Below are 26,464 nucleotides of genomic sequence, written 5' to 3' on the forward strand. Positions count from 1 at the left end.
CCATACCATCTGACGTCACGCTAAACAATACACAGGGGTGGCTAGCTGGGGGGAGGAGGGCCGGACTGCTCGGGGTTAGGCTGGGCATAGGTCAGCGGGTGGTGAGCAATTGCATTGTGCATCACTTGTTTTGTATACATTATTAGTAGTAGTAGTAGTATCATCATTATTGTTATTATTATTATTGTTATTATTATTTTCCTGTCTTAATAAACTGTCTTTATCTCAATTCACAGGCTTCACTTTCCCATTTCTCTCCCCCATCCCAGAGAGGGAGGGGGTAGGGTTAGCGAATGGCTGTATGGTGTTTAGCTGCCGGCCGGGTTAAACCACAACATAAACATACATTCCAAAGCAATTTATAAGTGCATAAAAATGGCAGGTTAGCAAATCTGAGGACATTTACAAAATAGTAGTAGTAAGTAGTAGTAAATGTTTATCAGGCATTTACTGAACAGCACTTACTGAAAGGTACAAAGTTATTTTTGCTCTAACAAACTTTTATGAGAAATGCACATGACTGCAAAAAGGTAAGAAAAGAAAATAGTATGTGACTGTAATATGAGTACACTGCAAACACTTTATAGTGTTCTAAATAATTTGGTAGGCATGTGACGCATTTTGCAAATAACAAGAGACAAATTTCAAAATCTTTTCCAGCCTTCCACATGCAAACCAACCAAGTCCTTAATCAACTCCCTTCTCTCCATTTTCCCTAATTCCCTTATCCTAAACTGTTTAAGGTTTTGGTAATCCCTACATCTTGAATTCAATGTGTTGGTTTTTGTTTGTTTGTTTTTTGTTTTTTTCAATCTCAAATTCTCTTTATTGCACTGTTCCCCTTTTAACTCCAGCACTCCTTTCACCTTTTCAGTATTCCTACTATAGGTCTTTAGCAGAGTCTGCAATGTCTTTTCATAGACTTATAGTGGCAGCTGTTGCAAAGTTATATCAATGGGGTTCTCAGACTGCCATCCTCAAAATGCACTACATGTCCCAAAGAATGAAAGAATGCTTTCAGAGGATAAAAGAATAGCTGATGTCTTCTCATCAGATCCAATATGTCGGCTTGTTTTCTTCTTCTACCTCATGTTTTATCACCATCTGCTGGCAGAACTTCGTAACACTGCTCTTAGACATCCCGGATCCTCCAGGGCTCTCGGCACTGAATTGGTTGAGAAACGGGGTTGATATACAGTTGGTGGTCTTTCTTACTCATGGTACTTCTGCTGCAGGCATGCACCAGCAACATTACCTTCCAGAACAATCAATATCTAATTCAATATTGTGTCTAATAATACCTATCTCCAGTGAGGACAAGTTCTCTTATTTTCAAAACAAAGCTAAATTAAATGAGTATAACCATAAACTAAACACCACAACCTTCAGTCTCTCCTCCCAAAAGTTCCAGTTTTGAATTGCACACTTGATCACCTGCTGAACATGACCTGTTCGGGCTATGGTTTCCTATTCCAGCCCAGACTTTACCAATTGCTAGTAGTATAGAAAATAATGTATGCAGGGAAGTAAAAATAAGAAAGCCAAATGAAGGAATGCTGTTTGTAGGACAGGACACTTGTGACAGAAATAAAACATATTGTTGACAGAAAAAAAAAAAAATATAAAGAATAGGAAAGTTATAGGAAGTATAAAAATACCTTGATCTTGTTTTTATGGGCCTGTGCTAGGCATGATTTATGTGTAGGCTACTCAAACTACACACATCAACAAAATGTTTTGTGGGTCTTTAATTTCAGATGGCTTTCCAATGTGGGGATCAAGGTAGGTTGCTAAATAGATTTCACTTCTGAGGTAGCATTTTGACACAATGTTCTTGTGCTTGCTGCAATTAGAAAATAGCAAGTACTACCCTTCTCTGGGTAGTTGAAATTTAAACTCCTGAAACAATTTCTTAACAAACATAATGCATAAAATATGCATTGGAGAGGGGGAAACAGATGATTTTGTTCATTTCCTAAGTCATACATTACAATTATCTCCAAGGACTCATGGGCATGTCTGCACTCAAAATAAAAACAAACACATTCTTACAGAAGTGCCATGCTTCCACAGTCTCTTGCAGAAACAATTATAAAGTACTATAAAAAGTTATTGTAACAACTGTAATTTCTAATTTAGATTAAACTATTATAATTCATTATGAATATTAAAAAATGAAAAAAAAAATCATATTCCTAAACAAAGACTTTTTTGCTTACATTTATCAATTACCATTCAGTAGAAAAAAGGCTTAGACTAATGTAGTTTTGTTTGTACCCATGTCTCTGCTTTAAAAAACTTGAACTCGCTAGAAATGACTAGGGCTTGGCAACAGCCCTACTGCCATAACATAACAAGCCATAACATTCTCATTTCAAGAAACTTCACTTAAATCAGAGTGTGCTAGACACATTATAGCCTATCTATGGCTATAAAGATTTGGTTCATGTCCCGGAGAGTTTCTGCTCTCACTTGAAGACTTGATGAATTGAGTGATCGGAAAGAATACAGAATAAAGAAAACAGGTTTATACAGTAGTATCTACATAGTTAACAAGATGAATTTATAATAATATTTATTATAAATTTGGAAGATATATTTGGGAAGGAAACTCACACGATTAAACATGAAAATAGCTCCTAGCATTATAGCCTGTAAGTTGAATTCAAATTGAAAGTTATGCAAGGTCTTGATTAGATCAGAGATTTATTAAAATTGGAATCCTATTTTTTTCTTAACTCTTTCTGGATTAGTGTTTTTCTCCAAAGAGGAGGTCACGTAATTATTGTACATGGCTTTTTACTGCTCCTTTGAGATTTCCAGGATATGAATAAATTAGTATTATTTAAAATTTCACATCATTGACACATTGCTTCTGAAGAATCCGATCATCTCTTCACCCATTTTGAATTCTGTAATTTGTCTTTGTCTGTGCCTGTTTTCTTTGAACTACAAAAAATCAGAATTATACTGCATTATTATCCTCTTATATTTTAAGCAGAGGAAAATTAATACATTTTCTGAAGTAAGAAAAAACATCTTTTTTTTTTTTTTTGATGAATCCTGCTCTTCCTGAAGACCTCTTACATTTAATGTAAAGATAGGAGAAAAATTAAAAATAAAAAATTAAAGACCCAACAAGAAAGTATAATTTTATATATTGTTGAAAAGTAGAGGTCAAGAAAGGTCAAGAAAGGTAAGATCACCATCTGCAAATATTTTCAAGCTTTATAGAATGAATGAAGGAAAGGAATTCAATCTCTGGATGGAACTCTGCAGTCTACTCATCAGGTCAAACTAAGAGATCATCACAATATCACAATACCTTTCTTGCCTTAAACCTGTAAATCACATTACCCAAAGATGGGAAAAAAAAAAAAAAAAAAAAAAAAAGACATCTATACCTAAGAAAAAAAATGTTTATTTGAGATATTAAAAAATATATTCTTAACCATAAAAGTCCTTGTTTTATCTTTGTTATCCTTGTTTCTAATGATCCCCCTTCTTACTTTTGTTCATGGAGGAAATAGAAATATCCAGAAGTAAGTACTACTGTCAGTCAATAATAGGAATAACATAGAATCTGATGATGTACCAAGACCTAGAAAAAAATACAGCAACTAGCTCTTATACCAGAGAGAGATTTGTTATGCCACATGCACCTTGTCTCTATGTCTCTATGCTATACTACTATCATTTTTCAGGAATCTCAATCAGTTCTGAGATCCTATGGGAGGTCTGTAGCAACAAATAATATATCTGGGCATACTTCATCCACAGTACTACCCTTGTGTTTTTAAATTATTTTATAACTTTGGTATCGCTAATCATAAACAAATGTCTACAACAGCATTGTAAGCATTAACTGTTAAGCATTTAAGTTGCAAACTTCTGTACTCTTTTCCATACCTATTTCTTCCTACTTAAATTTAAGCTGAAATTAGCTGCATGTCACAACTTCACCAACTTAGAACTAAAAAGTCAAACAAAAGGTTAGATTAAGAGGTTAGTAAGTATGATATATGAGTAAATTCTGCAGAATGTAAAGGTCAGACCAGATGACCCAAAGGACATTTTTCTCTGCTTCTAATATCTCTGATTCACTGTCCTGCTGTTCTTCCAAAGACACTCCAGTGATTCTTATTTCTTTGCCTTTTTACATGTAACCCAAAGGGAAAGCGGTGATGTGAGAGTCCAAAATATATTGTGAAATTTCAGAAATATCTTACCTGTATTAAGTGACAATACGTTTCAGATAATAAACCAAGGGGCAGATTTACAAAAGTTTACCAGCCAAAAAAAGGCAAATACATGTGAGATTTACTAAAAAAATAAATAAATAAATAAAAGTATCTAATTGAATATTATCAAGAATCTTAATTTTAATGTCTACAAATAGCCCTATAAATTCATCACTTAAAAGAAATATATTTCACTATATGAAGACCTGAGTCACTCTGGATTGGTTTTCAGGTAAAATAGTGAAAATCAAATTTATGTGTGCATGCATATATATGTAATACTTTTGTTTTGAGGAAATGGCAATATAGTGGTATTACATAAATAATAGCTGTGCTTGAATTATTATTTCAACTCATGGATGTAGCAGTGAGAGTTAAGCAAGGAAACAAAAAGCTGGTTTTATGCAGATATCACACTTCACAATACCCACAACACAGTCTAACACAACACTTAGCAGTTAGTTGAAAGAGAAGAGAGGAATGAAAAGGAATTCCAAAACACAGTGTGCAGCCATACAATGTAATGTATGAGTGTTTCCTTCATCCTGAGATATACTGGTATATTACAGAATGTGCCTACTCATTTTTAAGTGTTGTGAACCTTTGTCGTTTTGTCTCTGACTTAGAGGCCTACCTGGAGTCATCTTTTTAGCTTTCTTTGAGCATTTCATATATGAAGCAGAGCAATATTTAGAGACAGATCCAGACCTGTTCACTTTCGACAGAGTGATCTTATATTTATAAAGATGTTTTTTAAAGGCTTGTTTACAAGTTTCATAAAAATAATAATAAAATGTTAAAAATATGTTTTCTACCCTTTATAGTTTCTTCTTAGCTTGCTCTACAGTCTGCATTTGCCCTTTCCTGTACTGCCCTCACCAACTGCTGCTACCCTTTCCCCTCAAAAGAGTTTAATGCATGAATTTTTGCCTGAGAAACTTGTATGTGCTTCCCTTTGAGTTACCTGCAATGCAGTGGGATGCACTGCAGCCAGTACACTCTCTGCTAGAACAGATTGTTTTACTCTAATTCTTTTCCCTTTCTACGTGTAACTCTACCCATAACAGGGAAGGAAAAAATGCTAGGAGGCATCTAGTTTGATATTTTGCTTTTGCCTGGCTGCTTGTAAAAGTTTGTTTCTGTTATCAATATGTGATATAGCAAGCTTTCTTTAAGGTTACTAGGGGCTTTGCATAGTGGGACATTATCATGTAAACTCAGACTTCTTTGAGATTTTAGTCTTTTAAAAAAATGCTCACTTGCTGCCAAAACATCAAGTTATTTTGAGTTTAAATTGCATTATATTCGAAGAAGTACACTTCTAGCTGGGAACAAAATTGCTCCAATTTCACCAGCACACATACATCCACTTATGATCAGTAATCATGTTTCTTTCAGTTAAGTTCTCCAAAAGGTCTTATCTCATGTGTGTTCCAAGAGCTTTCATGGCATTTCCTAACTCCAGACAAAATGCAGCTATCAGGATTATTTGGGGTTTCCTTTAAAATGCAGCTGGGAATGATATCAACTTTTACAAAATAATAATGTTGTAGTCAGAGAGCTTGTTCAGAGGGGAAGGATGGGCCCATTACTTCTATGAGCCCTGAGGAAAAGTTTTATGACCTTCTCACTTCTCACCTTCCACAGAAATTCTCAACTTCTAGATTATGGAGCTCACCTTTGAGAAAACACAGATACTCCTACTCCTCATTACTGAAGCTGTGCCAGAAGCAGATAAAAATGTATGGTGGTGATGGAGAGAAAAAAAAAATAAAAATAAAAAATAAAAGAGGAAGACAGAATGCATGTTTCTGCAGTGTAATATAGGTACATTTTCAGTGCAAAATAAAACAGCTGTGCTGGGAGCAAGAATCAGAATTAAGGTCTCCTTGGTCCAGCATAAGAGAAGCTTGTAGAGCCATGACTCTCACTTCCTTGCTTTCCACTCCAATTTTCTTTTCTGATAGTGCAAAGGTAACATATGACCTCATTATCCTTCCCTACAGGTCCTGAGCTGAGAGCAAGTAAACTTGCTCTTGAGGACACAAATTAAAAACCAAAATACTACCTGATCAAAACAAGAATCAGCTTATATATTCACAGATATCTGTGAATATCCACTGCAAATTAAACTGCACAGAATTACTGGTCATTGCAGCTGATCTTTATTTCCCCAAGTTGAAGATCCCAGCTTTATTTTTAACATTTTCCCTTGTGATTGGGTAGTCATAGACTTCATCTCCCATACATGCTGTGAATGTCTCTTCCCCATCACTGAACAGGAAAACTCCAGCTGTCAGGTGGAGTGTGAACACGCTGTGTTTTTTTATCATCCTGCCACAACACTATTCCTTGTATTTTTTAAGTTCTGAGCGCAACAGGTCATAAGTTGTACAGTCTTCTGTCAGAAAGTTGGTTTAAACAAATCAAATAAAAAGGCTGCAGCCCCAACCTTAGTGGATATCAGAGCAAGGAATCTGCTCAGTGCTACCTGTTCTACATCATGCAGCTTTGTAATGCACTATTCTCATGGCTGGTAGCAAGCTATAAGATTTGTACTGAATTTTCAAGGCCTTAGGGATGAAGTTTGCAAGGCCTGCTCTGTCTGAACTTCCTTGACTTGCCAGCAACTTCATTGTACTTGGTTTAGCTGTAACAGCATTTTTTTTTTATTTTTATTTTTTGGTTGTTGAGATGTCTGTGGGTAATTTCTTTTACTTTTGTTTATATTTGCCCAGTATCATCATAGTTTTTACAAGCCTAGCATAATAACATAGCATAGAAAATACAAGCCAAATATCTAAATAGAGGTCCTAAGGGCTGAAGAGATAGGTTTAGATAAGGAGGAATACAGGCACAGGATGATAAAAGATGGGGTACAGACTGGCAGCGGAGGCCCCACAGCTATAAACAACACTTCAACAGTGCATTAAGAAATGCAGACCTGGAGATGGCCAAAACTGAGCTTAGTGCTAACACAAAGAACAAAGAAATACTATCTGAAGTACATAAAATGCACCATATGTAGCGAATTTTAATGCAACATTGACCAAAACAAAAAAAAAAAAAAAAGAGAAAAAAGAGCAGGAGGTAAAAGTGTGTTAGCAAGCATATAGAAAGAACGCCATGTGGATCCTAGAGCAAAGAAATCATAAACATAAGTATCCGATTTCTTTCAGTGAAGGGTTATGGTGCTGACAACTTATTACAACACACCCAACCAGAATGAAAATGCTGACATTAGGACCCAGAGGAGCAGAGAAAAGGTGAGTATAATATCAGAATAAGGGATAGAAACTGACTACATGTATAATAACAATTTGTACTGTCTTATTTTTCCTTCCTTTTCTGTAATAATTAGTTATGGATTAACAACTATTAGATTCAAATTTCAGTTATATAACAAAAAATGTTTGGATATATACATGTAAGTGTATGTATACCTTAGGTGAGCTTTCTTATTGACCATGAAACAAGATTTTAAGAATAATGTAATGGTTTCTGAGTTCGGTTCTCACTGGGAGCAGTGCTGCTGATTACACTAGGTCTCTGCTGGTAAAGGACTTAAAAGGAATATGAGTAAAAACAAGAAAAAAACAAATTCAGAATAATTTCCTTCTGGGTACAAAGTATGAATGATAACTAAAATACAGGAACACCTTCCTAACACTACTGAATTTGCATGGTAGCTATTACCTGCTACACTTTATTCAAATCCTTTCATTCTCCTTTCAGCAGATATTTAAGCTTAAAAAAAATCTGCAGTGAAGCAATGCCACCTAACCAGTTTAGCTTATTTTCCTGCACCAAAATATCCCTAACTGAATGGTAATCCCATAAAACACGTTTTCGATACAGAACCAAGAGGAACTGCAGGTCTGAGAATTCTTCTACAAATGTCAATGATAGTTGACATACTTGGAAATACTTTGTTCCAGACCTAATGTTCTAGCAAAGAAAATCCCACCAAAACTACTCTGGTAGCATTTATGTTGCAGCATGTATGGCAGGGCTGATGGAATGAAACAATCCAAGGACCCCCCCTAGCAAATCTTTCATGGCCCCTCTCAGTGCCCTATCCCTGCAGCAGTCCAGCCCCACTGCCCCACACATGGTCCCACAGCCGTGCTGCCAAGGCAACGCACATGGCAGTGAACATTCAGGGTTGGGTCAAGCTCCTGCTATTACAATCCCAATGGCACACTTGGGGTCCCCTCCTGCCATGGCCTTCCTGCCTTTGCATCCTCCTCCAGCCCCCAGTTGTGGGAGTGTGGCCATAGGGGTCGACAAGCCCCATGGTTGGTGGTAACATCAGACTCTTAATGATGAGACCATCAGGAATTGCCTGTTTCATTGTTTAGGGAAACCAGGGATCACACAGATGGGAATACTTAGATACAAGGGAATGGAGAAGGGCATTTCTGTGTAGGCAATATTATCACAAAGCCAGAAAGGAAAATTAAACAAATGAATGAGCAAACTCCATATGGAAAGTGCCTGGGGAGGAATAACCTCAAGTACCAGAACAGGCTGGGGGGGTGACTTGCTGGACAGCAGCTCTGCAGAGAGGCACCTGGGAGTCCTAGGGGACAGCAGGCTGAGCACGAGCCAGCAGTGTGCCCTTGTGGCCAAGAAGGCAAACGGAATCCTGGGGTGCATTCGGAGGAGTGTTGCCAGCAGGTAAGGGAGGTGATCCTCCCCCTCTACTCAGTTGTGGTGAGACCCCACCTGCAGTCCTGTGTCCAGGTCTGGGCTCTCTAGGACAAGAGGGACGTGGAACTACTGGAGCGAGTCTAGAGGACGGCTACTAGGCTGATTAGAGGACTGGAGCATTAGATTAATGGGCCTGTGTAGGAGAGGAGAAGACTGAGGGGAGACCTCATCCATGTGTATAAATATCTGAGGGGAGGGTGTCAGGAGGATGGAACCAGACTCTTCTCAGTTGTACCCAGTGACAGGACAAGAGGCAACGGGCACAAACTGAAGTACAGGAGATTCCAGCTGTATATGAGGGAGCACTTCTTTACTGTGAAAGTGACAGAGTTTCACAGAGAGGTGGTGGAGTCTTCTTCTCTGGAGATATTCAAAACTCACCTGGATGCCATTCTGTGCAATGCGTTCTCGGTGATCCTGCTCGGCAGATGATCTTGACTAGATGATCCTCGGAGGTCCCTTCCAACCATGGCCATTCCAAGATTCTAGTTTTATCCTGCTGGGCAAATTTTTATCTCTGTGTGCTGAAATCCAAAAATGATTAGCATACCAGAAAGACATGCACTGCCATCCCTAGTTCTTTGTCAGAAAAGAGAAGCTTTGTTTTTGGTAGCATTTCAAAAATTTGGAAACAAGGACAGCTGATGGAAACCTTTGCAGCTGCTAGGTCCAGTATCAGCCTTGAGACCAGTATGGGAGCCCTGGCATTCTCTGTCCCTGATTACCAGAAGGGGAAAAAAGAACACAGATCAGTGCTTTTAAAAGATTCACAGTTGCAGAAGAAAGTAAGTCAAACTTTTTTTTTTTTTTTTTTTAAATCTTTGCACCTTCTGTAGTTATTTGCATGAACATAATGTGGTATAAAATCACCCCAACAGCTGAGGAAAAAGAATTTTGAATTATATTCTTGTTTGCTGTCTTTGAATAAAATAAAAGAAGGTAACTGTCTATGGAGATGAGGTCAAATATTTCAAAAACGCATGCATTCAGAAAGAGATTGAGGTGCTACCTGTAACTTTAAGCCTTTAACTCAGGCCTCAAAGGTGTGCAGGTTCCACATATAACCAGTGAAACAAACAAACAAACAAAAAACAAGTGCTTCTAAAGAGTGATTGGGAACATTTAAGTAAAACCCAGCTGCTACTTTTCATGGGCACCTTTGATTAACCACTAGATATTCCCTGTCCTTCATCAAGAACAAGTGCAACTGAGGTGCTGAGTGTAGGCACCTGAACAGGCTTCTGCTGTAGGCACTGAAAAAATTTCTCTCCCTCTGCCACTATAGTGTGAACATGCACTCAGCAGACTGAGAAGAAATTGCATGTAGCATTTCTACATTTTTTGTCCTTTAATCATGTATGCTAGAGAAGGAAAATGTTTATATATTCCCATGTGATATTATTTAATGAACCTTTAGCTGTTTCAAGCAGTGGGTGTGTATTATTTCTTTTGGAAGTTGCTTAACCACAGAAATGTTCTTGCAGCAAAGGAGATTTTTATCTGAGTTTTCCTTATTTAGTGTAATTGCATAAGATAGTCTTTTCTATCATGAAAAACAATTCCAGCAATTTCTGTTGTGCTTGTAATTGAGCCCACACTTCCCAAAATATATTTGCATGTACTCAACCACTTGTTGAAGTTATCATGTCAAAAATTCGTTTTTATAATCTTTTCTCATAAATCAGTGCCTTCTACTCATAAACATGCTTTTTTATTTTCTTTTCACTCCTCCTAATATAAGAGGTTTTTCTGCTACTATGGCATGTCCATCATTTATCATTCACTCAAAACACAGTGTTGCTATGAGAACTGCTTGGATTCCTCTCTCTTTTCTTTTAAAAGCAGATATTTAAGCTTAAAAGAAAATCTTTTTTTTAAAAGAAAAGTTGACCTATAAAATGGAGTACCTGTAAGTTGGAATAAGCTATGCATACATTAGTGTCTGGTTATAGTCAAGGTTTCTCATAAAGCTTTTGTGTCCTACTTCTCATAGATCATACCACATCAGCATCACCAAATAAAAATCCTTTCATTAGGGTGAAACGAAGTGCAAGAATCTGTCTTGCCACCAATACTCAAGTTAGGGCATCTCCCCTTAACTTAGCTACCTCAAGCTACATGCTCACATGGACCTCCAGGTCTCCTGCTCCACACTGAGAGCACTGGTTATCTTCCAAATATTCAGGTTTTGCATAACTAGCATAGTAGTTCTCTATTCATCTTTTATCCTATAGGACACCAGACAGATCCAGTTTGCAGTTAATTCCTTTCCTAATTAATGTTACTCGTAAAGGTATGTTCTGTGCTACTCAGCTAACTATTAGCATTCCTGATGCACCCTTTATATTACATGCAATCCATTGTCAGAGGCCAGTAGATGGAAAGCAGTGCAAAAATTGCATTTAAGGATAGTACAGAAAATCCTGCATTCCCAGTGAAACCTTCCTATATTTTTACCAGTATCACTATATCTAGGATATTAATTTATCCTTCTTTTTCATCACTCCATCATCATGATGATCAAATGTCTGAAGTATGATACTGCATGAAATGATGCAAACTCATTTAAAGCAGCATAGTGAGATAACTGACAGAATTATTTCCACTGTAGGATAGGAATATTCCTTTTTCTGCTATTAATATTTGCTTTAGAAAAACATCCAGGTCCTTTATCAGCTCACAGTTTTCACATAACTGAAATTAGCAGCATTAATCTTCTGTTCTGCAATGAAAAAAAAAAAAATGTATAAAAATTACACAGTGATAGCTTTAATACCATACATTTTCCATTTCAAATGCTAAACTAGACTCTCACACTGCTGCTTGGACACATTACTCTAGCATGGCAGATTTGTCACTATAGCAGGTAAATGCTTTTCTTTTGTGTCTTCACTCCTTTTTAAGTCAGCCGAAGATCACGTTATTTCTTCTGATTTCAAACACTGGGGAAAAAAATGTGGGGTGCAAAGAAAACAGCCATTTTCTTTTTTCTAAAGAGTGCATTAAAAGATTAGCAGCACACAGGAGGAAAAGCACAACAATGCTGTAAAATAACTCTGTCTTGTACTTAAAAATAAAAAAGATTAGCACACATTCATGCCATTAAGTTAGCTTGCTTTTTACAGATCCAGCTAGCTGGGATTTGCATAAAGCAGAATTTCAGCTGTGCTTTTCCAGATTCTGACATTGAGCCTAACAAAGGCTGCCTACCATTTTCAGGTCGTTTTGCCCTTCAAGTAAACTGTAATAAGCAAAGGGAAGACGCACACGAGAGCCCCTGCATTAAAACCCTGCTCTTCTGTGACAGACGGAGATTGCCATCTGCTGGTCTCTGGCCTCTACCTAAAGTCAGGCAAAGGGGATTTCAGTGAGGATCCCTACAGCTGCTCTTTCTTTAAAGCAAAGGATATTTTTCTTCAGCCCATTCTTCATAAGCATATTCAAAGCATACATTTGCATAAATAAGCATTTATTTGAAAACAAAGCCAAACTATTTGATCACCTGTTGCAGTCTAGCTGTGCAGGGAGTTACTGTGATAGATGTTAAGTGGCATCTGCATAATGCAAAGTTCTGCCATTTCAGGGATAAGGATATGGAACAATGGAATAATACTACAGAGATTCTGACACAGGTATGGACCACATCATACAACTCCACCAAAATGTGATTCTTCTGAATAGCAATATAGTGGGCTTTTTGTCAGAGAACTGGCTGGGAAGCAGGACTGCACAGACAGCCTGAGGATATGCTATGTCTGCATGGCAGAGCATGGACACTTTGCATGTTTCCACATCTCTGGCATTCTTGCTGCAGCAGTGCAGCTTTTGACAATGGGTGGACTGCATGCCACAGAGTGTTCAGCCCCACCACTGCAGCTGCCAGGTAACCTCCCATTCTTAGGCAGTGATGCATAAAACACTTATTACATCATGCTCAAGTGTGAGATATTCCTGACTGTGAGTGCTCAGTTCACCCTTCATCTGGGCATAATGTCTTTCTAGTCACGCTGACAGAAAGGCAAGGATGCCAGTTCCCTGTCTAAGAGGTTAAATTGTCTGTGTAAATGAGAATAGTGCTAAAACACTGCACTGCAAACAGAAGCAGCTGACACAGGCACATACTCCATCCTGCCAGCTCTGGGCGGGGCCCCTGACCTCCTGCCAGGCAGACAGTGAGTACAGCACCACTTAAATCACCATGTGTCTGTTGGCCACAGGATATTTTTCAGAGCCCTGGATGCAAGCTGTGCAGCAGTGCCATGGCCCTACTTCCCTCCCTGCAGAACCATGCACCCCTTCACAGGCACATACAAACACACAGGCTGCTCAGCACTGATGCACCATGCTTTTCTAGCGGGAAAGGGAAAGGGAAAGGGAAAGGGAAAGGGAAAGGGAAAGGGAAAGGGAAAGGGAAAGGGAAAGGGAAAGGGAAAGGGAAAGGGAAAGGGAAAGGGAAAGGGAAAGGGAAAGGCTTGAGACAGCATAGAAGGATTTAAATACGAGTATAGGAGTCATGTTGATACAGATGGCCATGCTGGAATCATGGAAAAAAAATATCTTGCTTGATAAGAGCCTGAGCGAAGGAGCATGGCACATGAATAGCTATACCCACACAGTAGAGCATTTTCTGCAGTACTGCCAATAATTACACACATCTGAAAACACCTGATACTCAGGAGTAACTCATTACTCCTGCAAGCTGAATGCACGGCCCCTGCCATCCAGCCTGCCTTCCCATTTACCTCTGGTCTCTGTGAAGAAGCTGCAGGGCAGGCTCTAAAAACTGAAAAGCAGAAATTATTTCTTGACTATTCTGGTCATTAATTTGGATATATGGCAGTTAACCACTCAGTGCATCACTCCTTGCATTATATTGCAGTTTCATAGGAGAATAAGCCTAAGATATCAATACCCATTGGTGCATGTTTGCACACACGTGCATCTGCACAGTTTGAAATTTCTAGTTTGGTATTTGTTTTCTAACTGGAACAGTGTCTTTGATGAGAGCAGACTTTCTAGAAGCAGTCATTTCTTTGCAAAAGTTGCAGGGAATGTTTTATTAATATGAAAAATGCTATGAGTAACTATTTTCCTTATTCTTCAACCACTGAGGAACTGTAATCCTGTTTTAAATGAAATTTCAATCCATCCTCTGTTATGGCTATGCAGCCTTCTCTTCTTTAATATATTGTTCAAAATTCTTAATGCTACAGTGCATTGGAACTCTCATGTTTTCAGACATTTCTCCATCACTATTCCACCTCTTTCCTAATCAGTATGCTGGATGACTACATATTTAGTACATATTCCTTAGACTGATTCCTTCCTCCCAGGTGAACTGTTTAACATTTTTCTACATTAAACTGCATTTGCTAGCTGGTAGTTCACTTACTTAAATGACCCAGAGTCTTCTGTGGTTTCGTTTGGTTTCTATCACTTTTTTTATTTCTTTCAGAAAAAAAGTAAATAAATTAATTAATTAAAAGCAACAATAAATATTATAAAATTACGTTTTTAAAAAGGTTTCCTACTGTTTCTGTTTATTATCCATTCTTTTCCCTAGAACAAATCAGAATGCTGTTTGTCAGCAGTAGCATAAATGAATAGTTTGCATTTAACTTGTATGTAATAATTTCAAAGACAATTCTGAGGTAATATGGCTATAAATTAATAGTGAGTGAATGTATCTCTCTTGGTTTTGTAAGCATCCATTTACAAACTATAAAGAGTAGGAGCATCAAGGACCCATCCTTATGCAAATGATATGCTTAGTTTTTGAACTTGCTTACAAGAGCAATGTAGCATTATTCTATGCATCTGACCAGAACTTACAGTGCAATACTTTTGTGACCAAACAGATACAGACATGATAAAACCAAGTCCTGCCCTACATTGATCCTACGTGAGGTATCTAAAACATTCTTTCACAGACATTTTTATTCTATAGGAAAGCATTTTGTATTGTAGCACCTGATTAGGCTAAGATTTTATTAACCCACCTAATGCACTGCTCCTGTATCTGACTTTGCATCAGTGTAAGCCTTATTTCCACCACCCTCTCAATCTGTAACAATGAGGAAGCTTTATTTTGCTTAGAATTTATTGAAAGGCAGAAATAGAGAAAATTCACTCTCTAGCAATTGCACAACAAATTAAGTAATAAATTGCATTAGGGAACATAATGGGGAATACAACTCCACCAACTAGCCCAAGACCCCTACTGTCCTACTTTCAAAGGGTTTTCCAATTTTGTCCTCACCTTACTGTATTGCAGACTTTTCTCCAGGTGGGTGACATTCAATTCTGTGCACCAAAAGGATTACTGGCCTTCTTAAGACTTAATACAAACAACACATTTACACTATTCTGGTCTTCCCTGTGCCTCTTGAAAACCTGAAGAGTGCTTTAACGACCCAATTTTCTTTGTCTTTGCAAAGGTACCTGGTTTTCTTTGAATCTTGCCGTTTTAATTTCTTATCACAAAGCTTTCCTTATGGACATGGTATCACTGGCAAGCACTGCAGGATGGAGCAGGCTATAATTTATTACCTTCATGCTCCCTGCTTTAATCAGAATGGTGTTTACATAAACCCCTCCCACCAGAACTTATCCTGCCTTCCCAAAGCTGATTCTATAGGCTGACTCACCCTGAATGCAGTACCAGGTGTCTCGCATCCCCTTACCTCCTGTGCAGTCTTACAGAAAGCTCATCCCTGGTATGAATCCCTGGCACTTTGCTACTCAGTGTATTCAGCAGGCACCCCACTCTGCACACAAGTCCATGTATGATATACTTCCTGTACAACCCTTCCTTTATGCAGCTGCCCAGTAGCTGAGCAGGGTCTTGGTCACTGCTCAGAAGCTCCATTTCTGTTTATGCTTGTTCTGCAGTGATGGTACTGGATGTCCCTCTACACTACAGCTCCTGTTACTACAGTATCTACTGCAATATTTAGTCGCTTTATCCCCGTGCTTTTCTAAGACTGGAAAATAAAAGGGGAAGAATGTGAGCACAAAGAGAAATAACAATGCTGCCACGCAGAGGTCTCTGGCAGAACAAGACGGGTCTAGGTGTCCAGCATTTTAAATCAGCATCCATCTCACTTCTTTCCATTTCTCAGGAGTATCTGCAGCACAAAACACTTAGTTCTACAAAGGACATGCAAGGATTATATAAAAAAAAAAAAAAAAAAAAAAAAAAAAAAAGAAGGAAATATTCACCTCTATGTGAATGGCATGGAGATTAGGAGCTGCCTTGCTTCTGAAGGGACAGAGTTTCAGCTGGTATAAACTGGCCTGATTTTATTGACATCAGTGAAGCTGCATTATTTACACCAGCTTAGGATCTAGCTCAAAGGTTTCAACTACTGAACATTTCCAGCCAAATAAAAAGAAGGCTGCCAGGAGACTTGTTTATGGCTTAAAAATAATGAGTGGGATCCCACAAGGATCTAGGTAGCAATTTGTTAAGCTATGAAGGCAAGACCTCGGGGCAAATCTGCGCCTGAAAAGCATTTCCTTCCAAAGACTGCTACCACACCAAATAAGCTACCTAGCAACACAAACAGACTCCCTGGTGCTAATGAATTTAAACATAGCATAGATACATTACCACCTATGGCTCCTTCCTTCCAAATCACCCGGTTGAGCTCAATAAAATGAAGACAACAAATGTTTCTAAATCTGTACTCGCATCCAGTGTGTGGTATTTTATCATTTTACCCTGAAGTTCATTGCAAATTGTGCCTACTGATTCACTTACAGAATTTCTTTCTCTGAGAACAAAATCCCCTTGTCAGTCTTTTCACCTCACTCCTGCTCTGCATCACCAGCTTTGACGTGCAATAGCACGTTGGTGGAAAGAGAGAAAAAGGAAGAGACCTAACTAGAAATCATTGCTCTTTTGACCTGAGATTGTAAAACTTAGAGAGTATTTTGGCACTGTGTAGGGTTAATATTACACCAAATAGCCTATCACAGCAGCAAGTATAAAACACTATCTTTTTTCTGTCTGTGCACTGAGTGGGTTGAGAGTTTTTATTTCATACTTCATTTACACCTTGCTGAGTGATGCCATAGAAATGGCAAAAGTTTCATCTCCTCCCACTCATGCAGCAGCACAATATGTGTAACAGCAGCAGCTCCCACACCACTCGCTGGAAGCTCAGGCCTGATGCTGATCACAAGTTCACATCTCCTTCTCCTGTGTGACATTCTGAGATGACAGCAAACACCTTTTGTTTTCTTATTAAAGCTTGTTGCAGAACTAACAGCTGACTGGAAAGCTGTTTGAGAATTTTAATCACATAAACTAAAAAACACTGAGATTTTCCTCAAAAGCTCCTCACAACAAAAAAATGGTAGGGTAAATTAATAAAATCTGTTTAGAAAAATACTGAAATGAAGAGGACAAGCATTTGCATATAACACACAGAGTCTTAAGCAAGATGAAAAGGGTAAAGTTATATCCTTTTTATATCAATATCAGTTCACTGAAAATGCAAAGTCAAGCTGCATCTGAAAATCTAGAAACTTTCCAGAGGACTCAAGAAAACTCATGCTGAACAAGGTTGGAGGACTGTTAAGAACCACCAGTACTGCTCACAGAAATTAAACATTTGGGTCTCAGGTCTTGAGTAAGCGCAAGAGTCCTGCAAGGTGCTTAAGGCCATCACTTTGGCTAACAGTTTCAAAGACAGCCTGTAAATCAATCAGGAGTAATGAAAAGACACTGCTCATGCCAAACTGCTCATAAGTCTAAAACTTTCACAAAGCAGGCAAGATAGCCCATCAGGTTGATAAGGAGCTCAGGACTAGTTTGAGATTAGTTCATGTTGGTAATTGACCAAGTACTGCTACTTCTGCCAACTCCAAGGTGTTCAGACTGGCCATGGTCCAGTCTGTCCATTAGCACAGATCCACTTCTCACAATACACCAGAGCAAACACCATTATTTAACACTCTGCTAGCAGTTTTACTGAAAGGACCAAGAGCTAAATCTGTATATTATTTGAATAACTCTTACTCTCATATCCTGTCTATGAAATAGTTTTTATCAGAACTTTCACACTACCGTTCTATCATGGTAGAGGGGAGCATAACAGGACCACCATTTCAAACACGTGTTTCAGTGAACCTTGTCTGTTATGAGCAATGGGGTTGACAAATCAGTCTGAATACATTACAGTAAAATGTTATGTGTAGAGATAAATAGTAGAGACAGAATCTTTTTGAACATTTTGGTGATTAAAAAAAAGTGACAGCCAATTCACAAAATATTAATAATAAATTCACTAAAAAAATGAAAAATAAAATAAAGTGAATTCAATTTCCTCAATTAAAAATGTCAACAGGAACTTTAAGTTCTTAAAAACCTTTTTTTCTCACATTTCTTCTCTTGGGAAATTCATCAAAACTGATTCTGGACACTGTTATAAGTGAAGTCTCAACTCAATCTGAATTTAGTAATATTTATATAAGGAATATTTATAAACGGTATAAAAGGCACGTAAACAACGCTGGGTGTGCAGGGAGTTCACGCTCCACCAGCACGCACACACGAACATCAAACATTCGAAACATACTTCTAAACATTGCTTTTACATATTATACCATAGTACACCTATACATATGTACAATCAGAAAAGGTAACAAACAATCCTTTAAGTTCCATGACTTAGTCTCCATTTTCCATTCCTTCTCTTGATTACTAACAAGTCTCCATTTTCCATTCCCTTTGAACAATATATCTTGCTTTAAGTTGTCGAGCAACTCGGTCTTCAGGCCTTATGTATCCCGTTCTTCCCGGATCGAAGAAAAGCATATCCATCTCCTTTTCAAGGCCAATTGGGCCTGGGTCAAAAGGCACGTCCAGGTCAGCAGGAGGCATAACAGCAAAAGCCTTCGATGGCTGTAGCAGCAGAGGGGCTGCCCATGGCTTAGCAGAAGGGATCAGTGGACGAGCCCGCAGCTCCCTCACTGTCTGGCAAACCACACGTTTCTGACTGTGGTCCCACAGGGCTCTTTAAGGCCTCAGAGACTGCTCGCCAGGTGCCGAGCAATTCCACTGCAACCTTGCCGTTTTTAGTTGCAGAGTCCCACACCTTGACCTCAGTTTGGTCCCATATTTCAGGATCATAAACTGTCCGATTGTTAACAAGGAGAATAAGCTGTAAGGTTATCAGGACAGTCCTTGTTTCTAAGGATGTATGATTCCCCATAATGCGCAGCTGCTTACCAGCGAGAGGCAGTTGTGTGCGCAGGTCTGCTTCTCTCAGCTCGAGCTTCTCTCCAGCTCCGGTGCGCCTTTTTCCAGCGACTTTCTGTATGAGCTTCTCTGAGCGGTTTGCTGAGTTTGGCCGAGCCTATCTTCATGAGGCAATCAATGTGCCTGTTCCCGTCCTGGTCTCCGTTCTGCTAGCTGGTCCCTATTCATTCCTTTTTCCTGCTTCTTTATTGATGATGTAACTCCATCGTGTTGCCTTTTTTTATCTTGAGGGCAGGCTCCCCTTTTATACCCTTCTCTCCACAGCAGTTCTTTTCAAAACAACTTTTCATTGGTCAAACAACTTTGAGTGTAACAACAACAGCAAACACCCAGAAACTTCCATGCCTCAATGGCTGGAGAACAAGCAACCCAAGACTTCATGGAGTCTCCTGAATCACCCTTCTTTGTTCCCTCTAAACTCTTATATTCCTGATGGCCTCATCGTTAAGAGTCTGATGATGTCATCAACCACGGGGCTTGCCGACCCCCATGGCCACACTCCCACATCTCCCCCTTCTTTCTTAATATCAACCATCTTCTCGACACGAATTACTACTCCATATATAACAACACATTATTGTACAAACAATAATTTGAAGTTAAAACATGCAACTGCTTATCAAAATATTACCAGTATTAGCCACTGTCCTGGTTTCAGTTAGGACAGAGTTAATTTTCTTCCTAGTAGCTGGTAGAATGCTATGTTTTGGATTATGATTAGAAGAGTGCTAATAACATGCTGATGTTTTAATTGTTGCAGAGCAGTGCTTACACCAAGCTAAGGACATCTCAGCTTCTCACTCTGTCCTGCCAACAGGCAGGCTGGGGGTGCAGCAAGAGCTGGGAGGGGACAGACACAGAACAGCTGACCCAAACTAGCCAAAGGGGTATTCCATACCATCTGACGTCACGCTAAACAATACACAGGGGTGGCTAGCTGGGGGGAGGAGGGCCGGACTGCTCGGGGTTAGGCTGGGCATAGGTCAGCGGGTGGTGAGCAATTGCATTGTGCATCACTTGTTTTGTATACATTATTAGTAGTAGTAGTAGTATCATCATTATTGTTATTATTATTATTGTTATTATTATTTTCCTGTCTTAATAAACTGTCTTTATCTCAATTCACAGGCTTCACTTTCCCATTTCTCTCCCCCATCCCAGAGAGGGAGGGGGTAGGGTTAGCGAATGGCTGTATGGTGTCTAGCTGCCGGCCGGGATAAAACAACAACAGCCACATAAGCAAATTTTGTTGTCCTTCCAAATTATAGTTGACGTAGGAGCATATCTAATAAATAACAGAATGAAGATGGTTGCAGAGAATTTGGTGTTCCTGGGAAACACAGTGCAGATCTGGGAGTCCTATATCCTAAAGGAGTTCTAAATTTAGTTTCCAGAACAAAACATTCTTAAGACTAATCATTTTATCATTCCATCACATTCATATCACATTATTGTTTTTATTTTTTATTTTTAGAAAATGATTAAACAGTTTGTCTGTAGCATTCTTTCTTGCAGGTTGTCAGGACCTACACATACAGAGCAGTACTCCCACCCGCAGCATGCTGAACAGGCAGCCACATTTCTTTCAGGTCTACAGTGAGAGGCCCAAGAGCTGCTTTGATATACAGAGCTTGATGATGGAGTATCCTGCTTGTAAAGGAGTCCTGCTGCACTTTAAGCTGCATGCATGAAAATGCCCTGAAACTTGAACTGCCTAAATCAAAGCCAGCCAGCTGAGAAATCCGGCACAGAACTAGCAAAAGTGGATTGCATAGTAATGAAAATTTGAGAGGCCGATACATCAGCTTCTGGACCCAGTCTAGTTCTAACACCTACAAAAAATCATCAGAATTCCACAGGCTAAGAATGGAAAAATCCTATTGACACAATGGAAAAATCCTATTAATACATATCCTGTGGATTTGCTATCCTTTGGGAGCAGAAGCTGCTGCTCAGATGAAAGGGTCTTTACCTCCAGAATTGTTAGGGATTCCATCCCACACATTGCACCCACCTAAACCAGTCTGTAATGGCTCTCACAGGAACACACAGAATGCCCAACAATTAAAGAATTAACAGAGCAATTGTAAGAGCAAATGGAAGCTGGTTACATTGCCAGGACCAGACCAGGCTGGGAAAGGAATTTCACAGAAACTCTCCAAAGGGAAGAACCCAAAGAAGGCCTCAGGTGAGGAGGCTGGCAAGGGCAGTAAGCTGAGACCACTAAGTGAATCAAAGTAGAAAAACATGGGTAAAGTGGGAAAGGGAAAAACATATATGGAAAACATTATAAAGCATTTTACTTGTTAGCTTATGTGGAAAATCCATTATATTCCTATACTTCAGCCTTTATGGAAATATCAATTGCAGTAAGCATTTTGGAGGCTGATATTTTTACACAGAAAGAGCTTGCAAAAAACTTGGAAAACAGGGTCATAAGCATCCTGGATTACATGCACAAAATGCAGAGTCCTGTAGCTCTTCCAGGTGCTAGGGAGATAGTGAAATGCAGAGCTGAGTAGTGTTATATATGGAGTGGTAATTCGTGTCGAGAAGATGGTTGATATTAAGAAAGAAGGGGGAGATGTGGGAGTGTGGCCATGGGGGTCGGCAAGCCCCGTGGTTGATGACATCATCAGACTCTTAACGATGAGGCCATCAGGAATATAAGAGTTTAGAGGGAACAAAGAAGGGTGATTCAGGAGACTCCATGAAGTCTTGGGTTGCTTGTTCTCCAGCCATTGAGGCATGGAAGTTTCTGGGTGTTTGCTGTTGTTGTTACACTCAAAGTTGTTTGACCAATGAAAAGTTGTTTTGAAAAGAACTGCTGTGGAGAGAAGGGTATAAAAGGGGAGCCTGCCCTCAAGATAAAAAAAGGCAACACGATGGAGTTACATCATCAATAAAGAAGCAGGAAAAAGGAATGAATAGGGACCAGCTAGCAGAACGGAGACCAGGACGGGAACAGGCACATTGATTGCCTCATGAAGATAGGCTCGGCCAAACTCAGCAAACCGCTCAGAGAAGCTCATACAGAAAGTCGCTGGAAAAAGGCGCACCGGAGCTGGAGAGAAGCTCGAGCTGAGAGAAGCAGACCTGCGCACACAACTGCCTCTCGCTGGTAAGCAGCTGCGCATTATGGGGAATCATACATCCTTAGAAACAAGGACTGTCCTGATAACCTTACAGCTTATTCTCCTTGTTAACAATCGGACAGTTTATGATCCTGAAATATGGGACCAAACTGAGGTCAAGGTGTGGGACTCTGCAACTAAAAACGGCAAGGTTGCAGTGGAATTGCTCGGCACCTGGCGAGCAGTCTCTGAGGCCTTAAAGAGCCCTGTGGGACTACAGTCACAGTGAGGGAGCTGCGGGCTCGTCCACTGATCCCTTCTGCTAAGCCATGGGCGGCCCCTCTGCTGCTACAGCCATCGAAGGCTTTTGCTGTTACGCCCCCTGCTGACCTGGACGTGCCTTTTGACCCAGGCCCAATTGGCCTTGAAAAAGAGATGGATATGCTTTTCTTCGATCCGGGAAGAACGGGATACATAAGGCCTGAAGACCGAGTTGCTCGACAACTTAAAGCAAGATATATTGTTCAAGGGAATGGAAAATGGAGACTGTTAAGTCATGGAACTTAAAGGATTATTGTTACCTTTTCTGATTGTACATATGTATAGGTGTACTCCTGTTTAGTATGTAAAGCAATGTTCTGTATATTTAGAATGTTTGATGTTCGTATGTGCGTGCTGGTGGAGCATGGACTCCCCGCACACCCAGAGCTGTTTACTTGCCTTTTATACCTTTTATACCTTTTATGCCGTTTATAAGTATTACTAAATTCAGATTGAGATGAGACTTCATTTATAACAGTAGCCAGAGGCTTAGAGTATTGAAATTACATAGAAATTGAAAGTGAGCATGCCAGAGCTACTTTTCAGGTCCTTCTATATGCATTAGCTGTAAATAAGACCTTAAAAACCTTCTTTGGACTACTAAAAAAAAATAAATGAATAAATAAAATTTGGAAAGGTATTAGCTAACATTCCTGATGTTCCCAGATCCAAGGCTTTCAGAACTATTCTCTTTTCTCCTTGCAACATGAGACCAATGTAAACATAGAAGATAACTTTACATCAGAACATACACTTACAGCCAGTAATAAATTTATCAGTTGAAGTGTCAGGGAAGGATGCTGAAAAGTCACTGAAGAGCTGAAACAGTTTGAGAAATGTAGAGGAAATTTCGTGGACAAGATTGACCTGCTGAATTAGAAGTAATCACAGCAGTATGTTTGACATCAGTTCCAACATTTGGCAAGACAAATCCACTATTCTGATTTATTCCACTTGTGATCTCTTTTGGTCTTCCCGTGTTTGTACCTTCTCTTGCATAACAGATCCTTACCCAATTCCACATAAAACTATAAAGCAGAAGCAGCAAAACGCCTAACTGCAATTAATTATGGAAGCATGAGAAATACCCGGTTTTCATGTGTTCTTTCTTAAATTAAGCTCAATGATTAAGCACAGGAATACATTGTAAATGGGCTGAAACACAACAGTCCTTTCAGTAACAAAATGGAAGATGATACAAATATGCTTTCTGTGGACTAAAATCCACTGAAAGTGTCATAGAAAAAGAACTGTATGGATAGGCTGAAATGACACAATAGTGTCATTAAGAACTTCACAAATGTAGACACTTTATGTTCTCAAAGAACTTTATTATTTTTACAAATTCTCATGGTAATGCCTGCTGTCTTCCATATTTGAAACATTCTCATATCCTTAATGTGTAAAAACATGTAAACAAAAGAAATATATAGCACTGGAAACATCAATTATATAATTGCATGTACAGCTGACTTAAAAAAAAAAAATGACAGAAGCAGGCATTTTCCTATGAAAATCTTCAGTTTATTCCAAAGACATTTTTATCACCAATAACAACAAAGTTCCAACAAGATGTTGTGAACAGCTAGTTTTGTCTTAGCTAATCATCACCTCTTCCCACACCCAAGAACAGCCAGCAATGGCTGGGAATAAGATCTGAAGTTATGATGTTACCATCTGTGCCAGGAAAAAAAAAAATAGCTTCGGGAATGTATTAACCACAATTGCAATAGCTGTAAATGACTTGTAGGGTTATAATTTCTCTGTAGTATTTCATCATTTTGAAATTATAAGCATTTACTTGTGTGTGTGTGTGTGTGTGCGCGCGCGCACACATATTGGCTGAATGACACACATGCAGATACCGCTCTTGCTTCTCCTATCTTATTCATCCTCTTGATACTTTTGAAATGAGAAAACACACAAAGAATAACAATGTAGTAAAGCTAAGCATTATGACCTGCACTGTATTTACAAAAGAATGGAATGTCTACAGTTTTTGTAAATCAGCTACTTTCTTTTCTTACAAAGTTTATTTTTCCTATATAACACATATTATCTCTAAAGACATACTAACGGCACAAATAACTTGAAAACACAACTAGCTACCTGGAAAACAATTTTAAGGTCACTGGCATAAAACATTTCTCCTAAAGCATTTCTAATAACTTTCTGAAAGCTATTACTTTTTAGTAAGAGAACAATTATATACCGTTTGAAAGCATTTGTTTGTAAGAAAACTGTATATCAATATCTAGACACTGTCTTCCATAAACTATGTGTGCAAAAACTATTCCAGTGGAGGGAGCAAATTCAATTTGTTAAAATTCCCCCAGATCTACATGCTTTAAGTGGCAGCTTAACATGGATACAAAGTCTTCCTTTAGTCCAAATTTACTTTTCTTTCTTGATCCAGAATCCAGTTCTATTTCATCCCAGAGGTCATCAATGTCACCATATGTTTGAATTTAGAATTCCAGCTTTGAGAGCTTTGTAAGGATCTAAAATACAGTTTATCCCATATTTACCTTTTCTTGTTGGAATGGCTGTTAGGCTGAATAAACAACAATTTTGAAGTAACATAATCAATGAAGTATAACAGAGTAAGTGATGCAAATCAACAGTTATATGGAAGAGCTGTGTAGTGGGAGATGACAAGGTATTTTGTTCTATGACAATCAGATTATAATAACTCTGAAGACTGTAAGTGTTTATTTTGTTCCCTGCTAAGGTTCAGATTTCAAAAACATAAACTTACATGGAAGACTGTGCATGAAAGCAAATTTTGTACATGATTATGCTCACATCAAAAAATAATTAACATCAAGCACTCCCCTTGTCAGACATTGAAGTGCTGCTTAAAATTAGTAGTCAACAAAAAAAGTTGTTTTTGGTTTTGTTTTTTCCTGAGGCAATGATTTTCATATTAAACCACAGAAAAGTAATGATTATAAATAAATAAAATTTCAGTTGTAATACAAAAAGGCTTGATCTTCACTATTGAGAACTGAAGTAATATCATTAGCAGATTAAATCTTCCTCATCGGTTACTAGACTTTTTTATGTTTTGGTTAAGACTTCCAGTGCTGGAACACAACATGCTACAACAGGGTGAGTGGCAAGATAGTTAATTACCTGCTGTTGCAAAGAAGACTGAAGGCTGCTTGCTGTGAAGGAAATTGGGGACCAGGGCTGATCCTCTTGAAATATCAGAAGAGGAAAGGCCCTCTAGCTGCAAGTCCAAAGGCATGATGGGAGACTGCGCGCTGGAGCACACAATGCAGACCAGATGCCCTGTTCAATGGCAGTGGCCCGTTCACTGGCAGTGTCCCTTGTTACCCAAAAGAAGCCCAAGGGGAACAAAGAGGGAATGGGAATCTGATCAGCAATTATAGAGACTGAACATAGTTGGGACCTGAACAAAAAGCTGTTTTTTCTTATACACATCATAACTTAAGTTCAGCAGACAGCTTCAGCAGAAGCCTGATGGGGATCTGACAGTTGTTGATTATATCATCTCTGGGACAGCAGAGAATAGGGTTCTTGCCAGTACTGCAAATTACTGCCTGTCCCCATTACTCTGCTCTGTAGCATAGGGAACATGCAAAGGTACACTGTCTCTATGCCACAACTTAGATCAGACACACACGGAAGAGGCTTAGACTCAGTCAAAGTCTTTGGAATTTGTAATGGCTGAACTCAGGAAATACTCTTCCAGCAATTACAGACATTTTTATAAAAAAAAAAAAAAAAAAAGGCTTCTGTAAATCTCTGCAGCAAATCTCTGAAGCAAACCCATCTCTGTCAAGACTTCTCTACTCTGCTGCCAGTTCAACAGCAACCAACAT

At 38.9% G+C, this 26,464-nt stretch overlaps 2 long non-coding RNA genes across 2 annotated transcripts in view; one reads left to right on the plus strand and one right to left on the minus strand.

Annotated features, from left to right (window-relative positions):
* Positions 1-554: 554 nt before the first annotated feature.
* LOC137857640 (uncharacterized) lies at positions 555-15,507 on the minus strand. The gene is made up of 3 exons (XR_011097201.1): positions 15,214-15,507; positions 9,336-9,478; positions 555-1,165 (listed from the first exon to the last, which is right to left on the minus strand). It is a non-coding gene; the product is annotated as an uncharacterized lncRNA (long non-coding RNA).
* Positions 15,508-19,900: 4,393 nt separating this feature from the next.
* The window catches only part of LOC137857648 (uncharacterized), a 695,515-nt gene continuing 688,951 nt past the window's right edge, over positions 19,901-26,464 (plus strand). The window contains exon 1 of the long non-coding RNA XR_011097206.1: positions 19,901-20,214. This is a non-coding gene — a long non-coding RNA (uncharacterized lncRNA). The remainder of the gene's footprint in view (positions 20,215-26,464) is intronic.

The sequence above is a fragment of the Anas acuta genome, chromosome 5, assembly GCF_963932015.1.
Source record: "Anas acuta chromosome 5, bAnaAcu1.1, whole genome shotgun sequence".
NCBI classification, from domain to species: domain Eukaryota; kingdom Metazoa; phylum Chordata; class Aves; order Anseriformes; family Anatidae; genus Anas; species Anas acuta.